The sequence below is a fragment of the Papaver somniferum genome, unplaced genomic scaffold (genome assembly GCF_003573695.1).
Source record: "Papaver somniferum cultivar HN1 unplaced genomic scaffold, ASM357369v1 unplaced-scaffold_115, whole genome shotgun sequence".
NCBI lineage: Eukaryota > Viridiplantae > Streptophyta > Magnoliopsida > Ranunculales > Papaveraceae > Papaver > Papaver somniferum.
In genome coordinates, this window is record NW_020620492.1 from 4,098,351 (window position 1) to 4,116,646 (window position 18,296).

At 34.3% G+C, this 18,296-nt stretch overlaps 2 long non-coding RNA genes and 1 pseudogene across 2 annotated transcripts; all 3 read left to right on the top strand.

The window, feature by feature from the left end:
* The first annotated feature begins 327 nt into the window (after positions 1–327).
* Positions 328–15,551, top strand: LOC113329193 (annotated as a pseudogene).
* On the top strand, positions 3,701–4,086 carry LOC113329041. The gene is made up of 3 exons (XR_003349712.1): positions 3,701–3,764; positions 3,867–3,921; positions 4,031–4,086. It is a non-coding gene; the product is annotated as an uncharacterized LOC113329041 (long non-coding RNA).
* Positions 5,064–7,003, top strand: LOC113329040. Its single transcript, XR_003349711.1, has 4 exons — positions 5,064–5,125; positions 5,741–5,843; positions 5,960–6,051; positions 6,720–7,003. It is a non-coding gene; the product is annotated as an uncharacterized LOC113329040 (long non-coding RNA).
* Positions 15,552–18,296: the final 2,745 nt, after the last annotated feature.

The following is an 18,296-nucleotide window of genomic DNA, read 5'->3' on the forward strand; positions in this document are numbered from 1 at the left end:
TTGAAAGTTTGGAGAAATTAAACCAACATTATCTAAGTTTGAATTATACTTGATAACCTAAATGCTCTTCCTCCGGTTGTGGTCGGTAAAATCCATCATTTTCATCTTGAGATTGAGTTTGGGGAAGAATACAATCACCATCTAAGAAATAACTCATATTCGGATCATTGTGAAGATTAACAAATACTCTAGGAGAGGAAGGAGATGAAGATTCAGATGTGCTATCAATTATCCCTTTGTTCAGTTACAACTTGTTATTTTTTGTCATTTTTCTTTTCTACAAAGTAAACCAAGAATAGACCCCAATACCATACTGCAACACCTAAAATGACAGAACCAGAGAACAATAGTCTATCCCTTGTACCATCTTTATCTTCTGAAATCAGCTTAGTATTAGCATCGGTATAATTACCAGTAGGACCAATAGGGTCACCATTGCATTGCTCCCAAGGTTTGGAATTGAACACGTCTAATTAACTCTTGGGATTTTGTCCAAGAGGTAGGAACTAGAAGAAATAGAACTGTGTGGAGTGGTACTGATTGGGGCATATTGTTCTATAATTACCCATCAGTTCATCGTCTTGTAATTCTTCCTCATTTCTCAGTATCTTATTTGTAATTTAAACTTAGAAATACATTTCTTGTTCTTCTGCCTTGTGTTAAACTCTCTATTTTCTTTTCTTACAGCCAACTATCTCGATTCCGAAGGAGAACGAAGAGCAGAAGAAAGTCCCTTTTAATGGACTAGAAGCACCAGATCACAATCCCAACAGGTACAGGGTAATCATCCTAGGTACTTATAGTGATTAGTTTTCTCGTTTATATAAGATTTTGTTGATTAGTTTCGAGTGTCGAATCATCACATGAACGTAAAGGTCATCTGATGGCACACTCATCTGAATCATTTAAAACCCCTCCAGACCATGTCTGTTCTGCCAATAAGGAGCTCACACCATTTTGATGTGTTACAATTGATTAGTTCATCGGCCTCTTAGGCAAGGTTTGTAAAGAGTTTTTACTGAAGAGTGCGGTAAAGTCTAAAAGTAGCGCATGAGAAAGTCTAAAACCAGGGCATGAGATTCACCAATAAACAATGGAAGTACATCACTTCTTACAATTGCTAGAATGTTTAGGTATGCAACCACTACCAAGGTCATGTTTATCTCCCTATACTATGTACAATTGCATATGGTAGGTGAGAATATTCCCCACACAAAATAAGTCCAAAAATAAAGAAATCAATCCGAAGATAAACTCAATGAACTGTAACATTGTTAAAATAACTAATGGTTTCAACAATTTAGATGTAGCTTTTTGTATTTGTTTCGAGAATGATAACTTCACCTTCCTTTTGTTTTCCTGGTGCTTACATTTTATTGCTCTTTTGTATACAGTGAAATTTGAAGTTGTCATACAATTTTAGGGTTTGGTTGGTGCAGTGGAGACACATTGCTGTTGTTTTCATGTCACCTCGCAGTAATTGTTTCAACAACCTGACAGTGGACCTCCTATTACTATACATTTGTTGGTAATTGATTGTATGATGCTGTTTGGGAAAAGATGACGGCCCTGCTGTTGTCGTATCTCTGATAGTTATAAAAGAGAGGAGCAGAAATTACGGCATGAAGGATGGAAGCTCTGATAGCAACCTATGGGGACGATTCTTCTTCTTCCTCAGACCCAGATGCCTCACCTCAACAAGCCCTAGTTTTCATCATAATTTAAATTCTGAAGATTTAAAATCAGAACCAGTTCGTGTTCCACCACCTCCACCATCTCTACTCAACTCTCCAAACCCTCTAGGTAAAAGCCCAAATTAATAAGTCATATCCATTGTTTTTTCTGGACGTCTGGACCTAACAAATGGTTTATGTATTAATTTGTCTGAAGTATCTTATTTATTGATTTTGAGATTATATGGAGATTGGTCAAGGAAGCCGAGTGAGGAGCTTTCCACATATTCAAGGAAATTATGCTCTTCATGTTTTTATCCCAGGTGTTCTTCTTCTTTCTTTACCGCTTAAATTTATCGTTCTTGTCTTTAGCACTGTTTTTGGTTCACTTCTAGTCAAAATTGAAATATGTTTTACTAAACCACAATATATGATTTGTTAGACGCTATTTATGGTGCCATCCAATTCGAAAAACTCTTGATCCATAAGGATTCTACGCTTTACTCGTTCTTTTGACAAGCCCTGGATTCATCAGTAGGTGGAGTAGTTCAAATTAATTGTTGAAAGTTGGTGTTTTTCTAGTAAGCTATTATTTGTAGTGGTGAAAGTGTTGGCTTATTCTTCTAAATCAACAGACATTATTAAGCATGCAATTGCTAGTTTGAGCTCGACAAAACTGGCTTTCTACCCTGATTCTGATTTGAACATTAGATAAAATTATGGTGCTGAAACAGTTTGGGGCGCTAAAGAAATGCATCATTTGGGTTTGCACCATGTTGGGAGTCGCACTCTTTAGTTTAGGTTCAAAATTTTATTTTATTTACAGCGATTTGTGCGTACCAATCTTTTGTTTAATGGGAAGAAAGGGCTTACTAGATAGTACATCTTTATTGGGTATAGGATAAACTTGCAGCAGCTATATAACCCATTGATGACCTTATTGTTGGAATTTCAGCTACATAATCATTATTTATCACGTTTAAACATGTCTATAAAATTATTTTTATGCTGAAAACATTCATAGCCCTAGTATTAGCATATCCTACAAGTTAAACCACCATAAACAAGGCATTCTTTCCGTTCTAAACATCTGGTATGTTCTGATTTAGGTACATGCATATCATAAGAGGGAGTTCTGATTTAAGTATGATAAATATGTATCAATACAACTTGTACTCTTTGCGTTTCTGAATAAGGCATCCTCAATAGCAGCATAACAACATAATACACAATTGCATACAAGTATAGAAGTAAGAAAAAAAAACCATCAAAGTAATTAAGGGTTCAATGACTTAGCTTCTATTTCTATTTCCTCTTACTATATTAATGGCTAATCAGAAAATTCTGAATATATATGAAAGAGGCTAGAAGAGGACGTAGTCATCACTTGATAGCTATGTGTCGTCCAACCTGTCCATCATTAGTTGGATGACACCTCACTAGGTGAGTCATGCTTAGTCAACATGACACCTCAACTAACATTACACTAGTGGAAAATGGGTATTTAGCAACCCACATCAGAGACCCTCATTGACTGTACTTAGATCGTTGACCAAAGATAGCCGTCTCTGGTTTGGTAAAAACACGGAAAAATTCCGAGAACTTAATAAGCTGTCTCTGAATTAGAAATTTTATTTACTATTTTGCCATCATGGAACTACCGGTTCGACGACCCTCAGCCAGCGATTTAAATCTGGTAGTTTCTGAGCCTATATATATCTTGTTATCTTTCTCTCTCTTCACTTCGTTCACTTCACCCAAACCCTATAGTCGCAGCAGAAAATGCCTTCTCTACGAACACCACCATGAACCAGAGTCCACCATGAATTTGTTCATCTGAAAATCTAATAGATACTCGATAAACCTTCCACATCAATGAATCTTGTGAAGTTAGGGTTTGATTTTTCAAACAACATCAGGTACAGTTAGGTTTCAATTAAAGTTCTGTTTATTTTATTTTCTTATAACTTTATTTGTTGATTTGGTTGATTCTATTCACTGGGTTTTAATCATTTTTCAATTATTAGTTGATTTCAGGTTGATTTCTCAATTTGGTGTGGTTATGAGGGATTGATTTTGCAAACTGCACAGGTACAAAATTTAAGTTTTAATTTTTTTTTATTTTCTTTTTGTTGATTTGGTTGATTCTCTTCATTGGGTTTTAATCTTTTTTTGATTATTTGTTGATTTCAGGTTGATTTCTCAATTTGGTGCGGTTATTAGGGTTTGATTTTACAAATTTCATCAGGTACAACATTTGAGTTTTATTTTTTTTTTCTTTTCTTTCAACTTGATTTTCTTTTTGGTTGGCTGTCTTCATTGGGTTTTAACCATTATTTGTATTTGTTTGATTTCAGGTATTTGTTGTTTGATTTCTGTCAGACAACTAACTTATAGGAACATCTTCATCAGGTAAAAGTTTTATCTGATTTTGGTATTTGGGTGGTGTTAGTTGTTTTTATGATACTGAAGTTGGGGTTTGTTTGTTTAGATTTAGTCTACTGATCATATATTAGGGTCTAGGTAATGAAGTAATATGTTTAATTTTAATTGATTTTGTCTCAATTCATGTGAAAGGATTACTGGTTTGGTGATGTTAATGTACAAGCACGTTCTGTTTTCTTCGAAGTTATTTTGTTTTGGTTGATGTCAAATGTAACATGATTTCTTTTCTAACAACATGATAGTTATAAAATGAATACTTCAGTGGTTGTACGTATATTAGTATTTGATTATGTATGATGTTATTCTTAGTTCCAATATGACTTAGAATGATGATTTTTAATCCAAGTTGACTAGGTTTCTGTGTTACTTTGTTAATCTTTCAAAGTACTTTTCTTGTAGACAAGTATATGATATGAGGAGAGGTCGGTTTGGGGGTGTCCTCGTGTTAGCTTTGGTATCTTTGATCCTTAATTCATCTTTGATCTGACTTGGTAATACATTTTTACAGGGTACTGCAGGAGTTGCCATAGCTAGTCTTTTGGGAGTCTCATGTATGCTTATAACAGAGCACAATTATACTTTCAACAGAGAATGTTTGTATGTTTCTTTACTATCTTCAATATGCTGTAATCAAATGCTCTTTCTTGCCTAAGTACATTCTGTTTTGGTTTCAGGGATGGGTCACGATTCTAGAGTTTTGGTTCATAAAAGTAGGAAGCAGGCACAACAGTATTACAGATTATACAAGTACTGATACATCCTTGATGTGTGGTTTTCTTGTCATTACTTTTGTGTTGTTAGAACCGTCTTTTGACAAGAAAATGCATCTTATAGCATTTTGTGTTTTTCTCTTTCCTTCAAACACTAATTTCTACTTACCCTGTTTTAGTTACAGTACTTATGGAAATATTTTAACTTCATTGTATTCTGGTTGTGTAGGAACCAATATTTATTACACAAATTGTCTGAGAAACTGCTGCTGTCATGCAAGAGTTTACTCAATCTAGGTAAGAAATTATTCAGAAACCTACTCAACTTCGTTAACTATTGGAGTTTTAAGTCAATTTAGATTTGAAGTTTGAAATCGCATAGAGCAATTGCTCTAATGGATTACAGTATTTTTGACTAGCATAATGTATTTTTATGGTCTTATGGTTAATTGCGAATTTTTTTTACAAGCATCACGTGGATCCAAGCCTTGCTAAGTTGTTTAAGTTTTCCTCTCATTGTATGTATACTGATGATATGGGGCTTGAAGATGCTACTCACACGACTATTTTGACTCTGAAAGAAGGGTATTCTTTTACTTATTTTTGTATATTTAGTCTAGGCAAGAAACTTGCATATTGGTGAGTGCACCTGATTATTCACATGTTTACTCTACGCCCCTATCTGTATGCTTTGGCTAAGTATCTTGTGTCTGGCTCTGCATCTAGAGAAAGTGTACGGTGTAACATGAGTTCAGCTAAAGCTGCTCTAAAGAGTGACACTAGGGAAAGTGTTTTCTTATTAGCTAACTAGGACTTGCGTATTGTTCTGAACTCACGGATTCATATTGCAGTTTGAAAAAAAAAACTTGTCAATTACTAGCTAGATAAATGTTTTTGTTTACTTCTTCATAGGTGCTTGGAACTCATGATAGGGGCTTTATAACAAATGAGAATGAAGCTCCGTCAATTTTGACACAACTGTTGGAGATGATGAGTATTGGATGGAGAAGCTCAGGTAAGGTTTCATTATATTTCTTCTTACATGTATCTTCTAGTAGATTCCATATTTGTTATGTTAGATCTTTTAATTTCGTTTTAATTTCATTTTCTACAATTGGTTATCTTTTCAAGGGAACAAGAAATGAGGATACACGTACGTGAATGAACTTGACCAACACCTTATAATTCAACTGGTGGAAATCATGTAGCTCCCCTGCGCACATGTGAGTTGACAACAAACCTTGAACCTCTGATTCTGAGTTTTCCTGTGCATCTTAAAGGCATTGTATAATCAGAACCTTGACAACTAGGTACTTATTTGGGTCAAATAGCATACTGAATCTTACCTCACACGTGACCTAGATTAGGTTATGGTCATGTTTGTAGTTTAAAGTTATGGTTGAGTCACAGAGAATTTGTATGTATGGAAATGATGCAGGAAATAAGTTTTTAGTACTGTTAATGATGAGGTTGTTGAATCTGGTTGTAGTAGTTCAGGGAAATGGGAAATTGAAATAGCAGCTATGGGTGGATTGGAAAGTAAGCTGAGTGGTGGATTGGAAAGTAAGCTGAGTTTATCATTGTATATTACAATGAGTTTTGCTTGGATTGTATAAGTTGTTCAAGTGATGTGAATTATTTTTGTGGTCTTGATTAGTCTGGTAGAATGGAAATGATTATGGTTTGATCCCTACAATTAATGAGCCAATTGTTATCTACATGACCTATATGTCAAAATACCTCACACATGTTCTTTCAGCTACTATCCATTGCTAGAATGTCTGTCAAATTACCTTACACTGTTGTACATGACCTATATCTAGTAACTTATTTTGTTCTACCGTGTATTATGAACTGAACAAAGTCATTGTACTGTTGATTTGCTTTGCAGGAAGTCGCATGTGAACCAAGGACATAACACATGGATGCTATACTTGATATCATTTGTGAAGGATTGGCTAATTAAGTTCATTGTCGTAGGAGGAGCTGAATTATCATTTTGTTTTTTCATCAGTTGTCTATTAGTTTAGCATGTTGTTGTCAGAACTTAGTTATCTTGGACATGTATTCACTGAACTCAGTAGTTCATCTTTTTCGTGTAGTTTTACACCCAATGGATAAAATGAATGAATGTTAAAATTCTCAGTTTGATTATAAATTTCAGTTAAATTTGAAGTTGCAGTTGAATATCAGTTAAATTTGAGTTGCATTTGAATTTCAATTAAATTTGAGGTTGCATTTGAATTTCATTTTGATTTGACTTGACTGTCGTTTGTCTTAACATGACTTGACTGTTTGACTTAACTTGACTTGACTGTTTGACTAAAATGCCAGTAAGATTAATTCAAATTCAGACATTTCAGCTGATCTGAATCTGTATTTTTTTTATATTATAATTCAAATCTACGACCAGTATTGCGGGTTAACATCTAGTTACTGTAAGAAACGGCCTCTGTTCAGAGACCCACGCAATAAGGGTCGTGCAATTAAAAAACGCTTTATAAACAACCCATTCAGAGAACCCTAGAACAGGTCGTTTAACTCGTATCTAGGACGTGTCCTGACGGTCGCCGAATTGCTGTTTTCCACTAGTTTTAAGTGATTGAATTTTATATAGTGGTAAATAGAGTTGTCGTTCACTCGGACTTGATGAGATTGATTTTAAGAATTAATAAACTAAACTAAAATAAAAGAAAAATATATACAAAATATTGTCACAAGATGAAGAGAGTTACTGGGACTAGGATTTCGTCGAATTCATAACATATGATTCAATTTATTTATTCTCAATAATTAAAGCTCAATAAATAAAATTAACATGGACTCTGATTTTTCCAAAGTAGATTCTCAAAAGATTAGTTGTAAATCCTAAGCATTATGTATCAAAATATTTAAGCTAAGCATACCTCATAAAATTAAATGACAACCAATTAATTCAAATCATATTTCAATTAAAATTAATGCAAAAGTCTTAAAAGAATTAAATAATTTTACCCATGTATGAAATTCGTCTACCTCCGTCGTCTCAGTGTTGGGGATTAGCTCATCACGTCGAAAACACACTTAAAATATTTATTCATGGCTCAAAAAGTGGTTTACAAATGATGAAAATGTGAGAAAATTATTAAAGCAGTGATTTTCTTTTCTCTCCAAAACTCTCCCCAAATGTGCTCTCTAGCTCTCTATTTATACACACAAATACACATCACTCAAATATATTCTTCCATAACTCCAAAATCTTCTTCTTTTTAATTAAAAATATCTTCAAGAATTTTTCCTTCTCTTTATTCTATGTATGTCTTTACTAAACCCATATCTTCTTTAATTCGCAGAATAAAATCCAAGATAAAATCTTCTAAGGATATCTTGCTCGTTTAATACAAGATAACTTCCTTTTTCTTCAAAACTTCATGTTTGTAAGGCAAGAAGATATTCTTATCTTAAAGATAATAAATCCTTTATCGTTGAAACCAAATTTCCCTCCAATTTTTCTTTTCAAATCAAGGAAGAAGATGGAGCCCCCTTAACCAGTAATGGGGTGCGATTAGCAGTTGGATCCCTGGGGTGACCCTTATCAGTTAAGTGACCCTTATCCAAAACTGAGAGTCCGAATAATATGTGTCCTCCGGGTGCCTATACCAACTTTTCGAGCCGAATTTTCCAAAAATACCTACAAACACATAAAACACCATAATCAGTAGAAAATCGAGTACCAACAACACTGAAAATTGAGGACAACTCGGTCACAAAAATGTGTCTATCATTAAGCTAATCTAATTCCTATATTTAACTCTAATCTTTCCTTAATCTGGCATATACTTAATCCAGTTTAGATTAGAACCAGTCACAGATTAACTTAGCTAAGCCTGATTTGTTGCTAAACCAACACAAAGTCTAACATCTCCCACTTTGGTTAGCAACAAATTCTTTACTGAAAACTGCAGGCTCAAGATAAAAGTACGTTAGCAATCGACTATGAAGACCTACACACCATTTAGGAGATGCATACTGATGTATTTTCAAATGGTTGTAGAGATAGTGGTAAAAAGGTTCTTTTCAGACTTTTGAAGGTAACAAAATTTCTAGATTTAAATAAAATTTAGGAAAATAGCAAACTGACGTAAAATTTTATGGAGAAATAGGGGTTAAGATTCCACCATTCAACAATACTTATGTGATCTAATATTTTTTTACTATGCAATTTAAATAATTGGGTTGATTCTAAATATTGAAAAGCAGATTTTCCAAAATATCAAATGTTAATCACAAGTATAATGCATCAAGAGTCTAAAACTTAGCATGCATTATCAAGGGAAAACACAGTTGATTAATAAAAACCATTTAAATCATTTTTATCAATGCAATTAATCATATAAAAATATTGCATAAATTAATAAAATAGAGATTACCACATAATTATTGTGAGAATGGCTTCCTCTGTCACCCCTGGGATTGGGTTTAGCTCCTCATATCAAAGACTTGATCAAAATGGCTTAATAGATGTTTTTATTGATGATATGGTGTTTAACAGAATTTTTATAACGCTGTATAAATGTTACAGCGTCACTGTTACAATGTTCGAATAAGACTGCCTGTAAACGATACTTCTGAACTGCAGCAAAATAACGACACAGTTATTTTGCTGTAGGTACTATTGAAGAACGACGCTCCAGAAGCGTCTGTTCTTCGTTCTTCGTCTTCCTCCTTGAACAGCAGGAGCAGCAGCAGCAACAATCAATGGTATCTTCCTCGTTTCGGCTCTGAACTCTCTCCCATTTCTCTCTAAACTTTTCTAAAAAAATTTCTTTGATGTAAACCAACACTTATATAGCCCAACAGATCCATAAATCTCGACTAAATATGCGATTATTCTTTTTCTTCTTCTCATGCAGTTGAAACGATAATCGCTTCTGTTTAGCTTTTTCACGTGCTGTTAGCTATAAAATAGCAACCAAACTCTTCCATAATCTTGAATAGGACCATGTACATGTTAATCCAGCGTCAAAGTCCTCCAGAAATCTCTCAAAAATATTCTAAAAACCCAACAGAGAACACGTACTCTGTTTTCCCTTTCTTTGCTTCTCACGGGTATTCCTGCCCAATTTTCCGGGTCCAATTGATTGTACTGGGCTTGTAATGTCTTCTAGAGTTCATACAAACCAATTTCGGCCATTGAATCTCTTTGAAACTGCCCGAAAATTCACGTCCAAATTCAACAGCGTGTTTGCCAAGTTTTCCCGCCATTTTTGATAATTTGAATTTTGAAGAGGGGGTGCCCCCATCCAGAGTGTGGGTGCCAAAATCGCTTCCTTTGGATGCCTTTATCAACTTTTAGAGCTGATTTTTTCAAAAATGTTTATTGGCCAAAAATACCTACACACACATAAAACACCATAATAAGTACAAAAATGGGCACTGTCAATATATAGAATCGGGACAAATTAGACACAAAAATGTGTCTATCACATACGCCATTTCCATAATCAGAAAACTATGACGTACAACAATTCTGAGCTAAAATTTATGCATTTAACTGATCTTTATTACAAAGATTTGTATACTTCAAATTTAAATATTCTAAATGGTCTCTGAAGAGATCATTCGTCTCAATTAAGGGACTTCTTTATAATCATAACTGAGATCATTATATCCGATGTTAGAGGTTTTCCCATGATCTCAAAAGATCTGCCAATGTCTCATTTAAGAGACTTATTTATCTTTATTATTACAACTGAGATTGTATCTCATTCGAGAGACTTCTTTAAGTCTTAATCAAAAAACTTCTTTAGTCTCGAAATAATTGTTTATATCTCTACTGTGAGATTTCTTTATAATCTTAACTTAGGATTTACACTAATGTCTCAATTAAGAGACTATACAGTAAAATAAATTCTTAATGATCTCCGAAGAAATCTACACCAATATCTCAATTAAGAGGTTACAGTAAGTGTCTCGATCTTAACTGAGATCTGCCAATGTCTCCGTTAAAAGACTACTGCAAGTTATTTATGATCTCAACTGAGAGATCTACCAATGTTTCTGTTAAGAGACTACAACAAATGATCTATACTAATATCTCAGTTAAGAGACTACAGTAAATGATCTACAAAAGAGATCCTCTAATGCCTCAATTAAGAGACTACAACGAGCTCAGATTCTTTATGAGATGTCTCCGAAGAGACTTTCTGTGCTCAATATGATCTATGTCGACTTCTTGTACTTAATATGAGCTATGTCGACTTTCTGTAGTGTTCTCAATAAAATATAAACAACATGAACAAGTGTAAATGATAAGAAACAAAATTATCATACTTCCACTGTTCCTTAGAGTTCTGCCATTATTTATACTTTATCACTATTTGTACAGAATCTACAGATAATATGAATTGCTTTCAACAGCAATAACCATCACTGTTTAGATGACATGAACTACATTGTCAAGGTAGTAATCATCTCTACCAAAAGATGGCATAACCCCTGTCACAGTATTCGGAGTTTAAAACCATACACATTTAAACTTTAGAACAATTCAATACCATCACAAATTCACCTTTGGGTGAACCCGTGATACAAGAATCTGAAATTACTAAGTAAAAACTTTTACACGCATCAAAAACAATGTATGAAATATGATTCATTTCAAAGATTATTCCTAGTATGAATTACCTTTGGGTACATTCACTCTAAAGTTATCTGAAATGAATCACCATCGAACTAAAACATACATGCTTATTATCAGTCAAACAGTTGTACACATACAGAGGAAACAAATAGCATGTATTCCATATGAATGATATTAACAATAATAGCATATGAAACTTCATATAACTATAAATCATAACTAACAATCGTCATTGAAACTTCATGATAGCAAAATTCTGATTCCAGACTACAACCACAACTTCACCTTTGGGTAAACTTGTGATATACCAAGTCCAAACAAAAAAAAACAAGACTAATCAGCTTATACATAGTACTCAACGAAATCTTTAAACCTTTGGGTCTTTGAACTATCATTTACTATGTATAAATGGATCATCTTGCTCCATTACATACGTTACACGTATGATTAACCTTTGGGTATCATCATACGAACAAAATCTAAAACGCAAGTTTACATAGTCCTTTCATAACGAAATATGTAGCTTTTATCAGCTCCCAAGTATCACTTTGGCGACACATGGAAAAGATATAAGTTACATAGACTACTACAATTATCACTTATTCTCATTAAATTTCTTTCATCACTCTCAAAGCATCACTTTGGCAACGCTTAGTCAAATAATGAAAAAGTACAGATTGCATACAATTAAAATTTTCAGAAAACTGAAAATTAAACGACATAGTTAGTATAATATGAAGTCTAAATTTGTACCACAAAAGAAAACATACCTTGAATGTGACTGTAGCTGAAATACCTGACATCAGAGTAGAGGAAGTCACATGGAGAAAAAAACCCTTCAATGACCACACTCGGATGCTACACAGCAACAAGCCACGATTGAGCGATTCCCATAGTACGTAGTAAAACTCAAAGAGCCAACCAGTATTGTCTCTGACATCTCTCTGACTTTCCTTGCCTTCATTATATTACAGATTCCGATTGATTACCGTAAACCCATGGAAATCCTGAACAGAGGAAAAACTTTTGCTCCCACTGAACCAGGGAAGTACTCACGTCAAATACATTCAGGAATCAGCCACCCATATGACTAACAATCAGCAGACTCTGAAACCTAGGAACATTCTGATCTGTTGTGTCTCAATGATCTTCATTGCTATCTTTGATCTGTTTTGAGGGTTCCGTATTTGTGCTTCTTCCTTCCTAGTCTGCAAGATGCTCTAAATAATCAAGCTTTTTCAATCTTCCCCAAAACAGAGTTATAGTTCCTCCAACATCAGCACCAAGAGAACAATATCTCAGTGAGACCAGAGTTATAGTTCCTCCAACATCAGCACCAAGAGAACAATATCTCAGAAGAGAAAAAATGAACTCGTCTGGGGTAGCGGTAGAACTTAGGTTTACAAAGAGTGAGATGGACAGGGTAGATTAAATCTATCTGATTTTAATCAACGTCCTATACTTATCGGTTTTCCATTGGTTTTTGGTTCGGTTTTCAGGTCAAACCTAAACCGAACCATTAACATCGACTTCCAATTTATTTTACCATAACCAATCCATTAGTAAATGGTTTGGTTCGGTTTTTTCCTAATCGGTTTGGTTAGGTCCTGTCTCAACGGAAAACCGAAACCATGTTCAGCTCTACTTAAATGCTATGACATGACTATTAACACGGGCGTTTCCGGAGTTATTTGTCTCAGTTCTCTAACCAGTGTTACCAATCTCTACAAACTTGTAGCGAAAAAGAAAGATGAAACATCCGTCGCAAAAGCATTGCCATTTTCCGGCTTTGAAATAACAAATGAAGCTTTTTCTTGCACTTCATGTTCTTGGTGCCTGTCACTTGCTGCCTAAGAAACAATAGGTGATGACGGTAAACATGCTTCATCAATATAGATTTTAGTAACTTCTTTACAGTTGCTTATATAACTCTGCAGCCCATAGTTTCAGACTTTCCACTGTTACTCCATCCATATTGCTAATAAATTCAGTACACAACCATTCCCACTAGAACTCATCAACTTCAACTGCTCTTCTGTTCATGAATATCTAGATTTGTCGACCCAACAAACTTAAGCTTGAACAGGAAGACCATGATGAACTGTAGAACAATCGACACATAGAAAACTCCATGTGTAACTAAATCAAAACAAAAAAAGTATATGCCCTAGTTGAAGAACATGAAGTAACTAGGGGAAATAGAAGTAGAATGTTGGAATTTCAGCTACATAATCATCGTTTATTATGCTTAAACATGACTATAAAATTACCCTTATGCTGAAAACATTCATAGCCCTAGTATTAGCATATCCTACAAGTTAAACCACCATAGGCATTCTTTCCATTCTAAACATCTGGTATGTTCTGATTTAGGTACATGAATATCATAAGAGGGAATTCTGATTTAAGTATGATAAATATGTATCAATACAACTTGTACTTTACGTTTCTGAATAAGGCATCCTCAATAGCAGCATAACAACATAATACACAATTTCACACAAGTACAGAAGTAAGAAAACAAAACATCAAGTAATTAAGGGTTCATTGACTTAGCTTCTACTTCTATTTCCTCTTACTAGATTAATGGCTAATCACAAAATTCCGGATATATATGAAAGAGGATAGAAGAGGGCTTAGTCATCACTTGATATCTATGTGTCATCCAACCTGTCCATCATTAGTTGGATGACACCTCACTAGGTGAGTCATGCTTAGTCAACATGACACCTCAGCTAACATTAAGCTAATCTAATTCCTATATTTAATTCTAATCTTTCCTTAATCCGACATATACTTAATCCAGTTTAGATTAGAACTAATCATAAATTAACTTAGCTAAACCTGATTTGTTGCTAAACCAACCCAAAGTCTAACACTTATGACTTGCTTTCTACGTTGAGCTCTTATAAAGAAAGGTTTTGCCGGTTGGGATGTAGTTTAAACTACAGTGATCTCATACTGAATATTTTGTGGATTTACTTGTCCTGGGATACCACACATTTGTTTTCCTTGTTTACAATTAGTTTATTGTTTGTGAATGTGTTTTTCCTTTATTTTTATTTTTTCTCCAAACTCGTTACTTTTACCTTTTTCATGTGTTCATTATCCTGAGTTATTTGGTTTCACAGTTTATATACCACCTACACCAATGAAAAGCCAAGCAATATTTCTGAACAGAATTGCGAAAGTGGTTCCTGACCTCCATGTTGTTGACGTTGACATCCCACTTTGCATCCTATGCAAAGATAATCAAAAGTTTGAACAAGTTGCTCTAGGAAGGGAGTTCCACATAAGTTTGGGAAGAACTGTTCCTATCCGAGTTCACCAAATAGATTCCTTTTTGGCAATGCTGCGTCAGAAATTTTCATCGTCAAAATAGTAAGGTCTTCTCTTGCATATATTTTTAAACTTTGTAGGTCTACCACTTGTACTGGTTGTTTAGCATAGTTTCTTTGTTTTTAATTGCTTAACAGATATTGGATAGATTTTAGCAAGTGGGAGGTTTTTGTCAATGACGAACAAACAAGGTCCTTTCTTGCAATGGAAGTCATTGCAGGTGGTTTAGCCGAGGTATGGAGTAGAGTTGGTGAATTTAAATATCTCTTTCTTATCCTGTTTGAGCAATAGCTTATAAGTTTCAGTTGCTTTCAGATAACTAGGCAAATTCAGTCCGTCAATGAGATTTATAGGTTTCACAATCTTCCAGAATTCTATCATACTTTTTTTCTTTCAACCTGGTCCATAGAACCTTATTCTGATGAAATTACAAATAATCAACATCTCTGTGCTTGGTTTATCTGCTTTGATTGTAACAAGTAAATAAAGGATTGATTTTTGATTACAGGATCCTCGTCCACATATCTCACTGGCGTGGGCATCAGGTAATGTCGGAGATCTGCTCAAGAAAAGGGTAACGGAAGACCTGTCTGCAGGTACAATGTCCCAAAATAGACGTATCTTTACGTACGAGTTCAAAGGTATCAAATGTAGGATTGGTAATAAGCAGTATAAAATTTGTAATGTCTAGATTAAATTCCTTAGTGGAGGATTATAGAGGAATTTGAATACCACCAAGACTGGATAAGTCTGTATTAGAAAGAGGAGTTTATGCAGCAAAGACGTATGGTGTTGGAGAAGTATTTGTGTAGATTGGGGGCTGATCAGGTGGGTGTTTTTGCAACTTCAAAGGTTTTCTGTAGGATGGAGACTTCGATCGAGTCACGTTAACTCATGGGGGGCAATTTTTTTTTTTTTTTTTTTGGAAACTACTTACTTTGGAAGATTACCAATACCCACTAAGACGATCAAAATATATGTGTCATGTGTAAAGTTTATGAACACCCTTATTGTATTTCACTTTTTTGTTCAAACAAAGTTGTTGTTGTAATTCTAACAATGTCATCGTCTGTAACAGTAGAAGTCTCTGCTTCTTCTCAGGTGATATATATGGAAGATCGAAAACTTTCCAAGTTGAACTCATACACCTACGATTTTTTCTACGTTGGTACTTTAAAATTGTATGGCATAGTTTTTGGCTGCTCTTCTTTTTAGTTTCTTCACTTTCTTCTTTTGCTTTGCCATAATCCTCGGTAGGAAAGCACGATTTTTTCCCAAGGGACTTATCGTTGTGCTTAATCCCTGTCTACTCGACAAAATCAGCATCTGGTCGCAAGAACAAAAAAAAGCACGGGGGGCTAGTTACGGCATGTGTTGGCGTAAATTCATGCGTCTTAGTAAACTCCACTACACGAAAAAAGGGTATATCGTAGATGATACTTGTGTCATCAGAGTTGAGGTCATTTTTAGCATCATGAAAGAGCCGACTCATGATTATTATTATGGCAGTGACATGAAAGAGATTGAAACGTCGCAGACAAGATTGGGGCGCCGGCGTTTGTTATATACGTTACACAAAGGCGCCAACATGTTTTATTATCCATTACAAAAAGGGGCGAACATGTCGTGTAATAGGTGGAAAAATACATTATTGGTTCTGCTTGATTGGATTGTTATCAGAAATTTAAAACTTTGCTGCAATGGCTCTGTTTGTTTTAAGGTATATATATATATATATGTTACAGGGCCTACAATCCATGGATGTGCGGTCCATCTAGTTACCTAGTGTAACTCTAAAAGAATGATGAATGAAAACTCTCTCTCTTTGTCTTTCCTACATTTCCACTACCAAACATTCTCGAGCACGAGCTCTTCCATGCTGATAAAGAAAGATTTTTTTTTTTTAGTTCTCATCAATCAGTTTCTCGGAAGCCCTATCAAAGATTTTTGTTTTTTCTCCTTGTCAATCTTCCGTTAAGAAAAGAAGGAGTTATCATCAAATCGTCGAACAAAGAAGCTCAATTTTCATTGGTACCAAGATCAATCAACTGCACTAGCTGGAGCAAGAGCCCCGCCGCCGCAAAGAGAGAATTTTTTTTTTCTATTTCTCCTGGCGTGGTAATCGTTGAATCACTGTCTGTTTTTGGAGATCTCAGTTAGTACTTCTATTATTTTGTTTTTCTCTGCCATAGGCGTTCAATCAAAGGTATTATACTCCAAAATCCAAACCTTTAATAAAGTCCCCATTGATTCACAATATACTTGTCTCATATACTCCTGTGTGTATCCCTTGATTATTAATTTGATTGATTTAACGTGATATGATCTATAATTTTTACACACCATTTTGTACGTTAGCAATTGCGTGTGATATGATCTAGTGTAATTTTTACACACCATTTTTTTTTTTTATGTTCACATGGATTACCATGACGTGTTTGATTTATACCATGAACTAAACCTTAGGTTTAGATAGATTTATACCATGACGTGTTTGTTGAAGTCCATAGTATGTTTCTATGACTTTTGTCGTTGCCTGTTTTGATTGATAACATTTTCTATTTTTAATTTTATTTTTCGATTAATCACAATGTACATTTCTTAATAGGATTAGATTGTTATGTCGATAACCATTTGATTTTATGCTTAATCAATATTTTATGCCGGGTGAGTCCTTTTACCGATCCATCCATTAGTGATATACAACTTAAGGTTATCTATGTTTTTAAAAGACATTAAGAAGAAAAAAAAATCTAGAACTTATTCTGTGTTTTTGGTGAAAGGTATCTCAAATGTGTAACGTTCCTTATATTGTTAATTGTAGTTAACATCTTTTTTAGACTTTATGCTAAACTTTGTTATATCTTTATTGTCTGTTTATTTATTCCCTTAGTTAATAAATAAATTTAAACGTCTGATTTTCCGATATAAGTTTGCAACGTATGTTTAATGAAAACCACTTCCCTTACATAATGATCTATAAATCATATGCAGTTGTAGTATGAAAAAATTATCAATACATATGGATTACAAAATAAATAAACTTTGTAGCTTCTCATCCAAATGCTTGATCTCCTTGGTTCTTCAACATTACTCGAAATCTTCGTCACTTCCAAGTACTCCAGTGATTCTGAACGTGTTCAACTCAGCATCATAGTTGTTGAAGATCCTTAGCAATAACAATGAGAAAACAGTTGCTTTCAACCATTGTTATACAGTGTCATAGTATAATTATAAAACATCAAAGTCCAATTGTATCACAACTTTGACAACAATACTATGGTGATATGTATCACCCTCCCTTAGTTAATAATTCATCTCACGATGAAAACCACTCCCCCTTACATAATGATCTGTAAACCATATGCATTTGTAGTATGAAAGTACACATTAATTCTCCCTCTTTTTGTCAATATAAATTGGCAAAGGTACGAAAACTAGTGGGATCCTAATAAAATTTTCATAGAGATACTTCATGATCAAAAGAGAATAACATATCAACTTGTT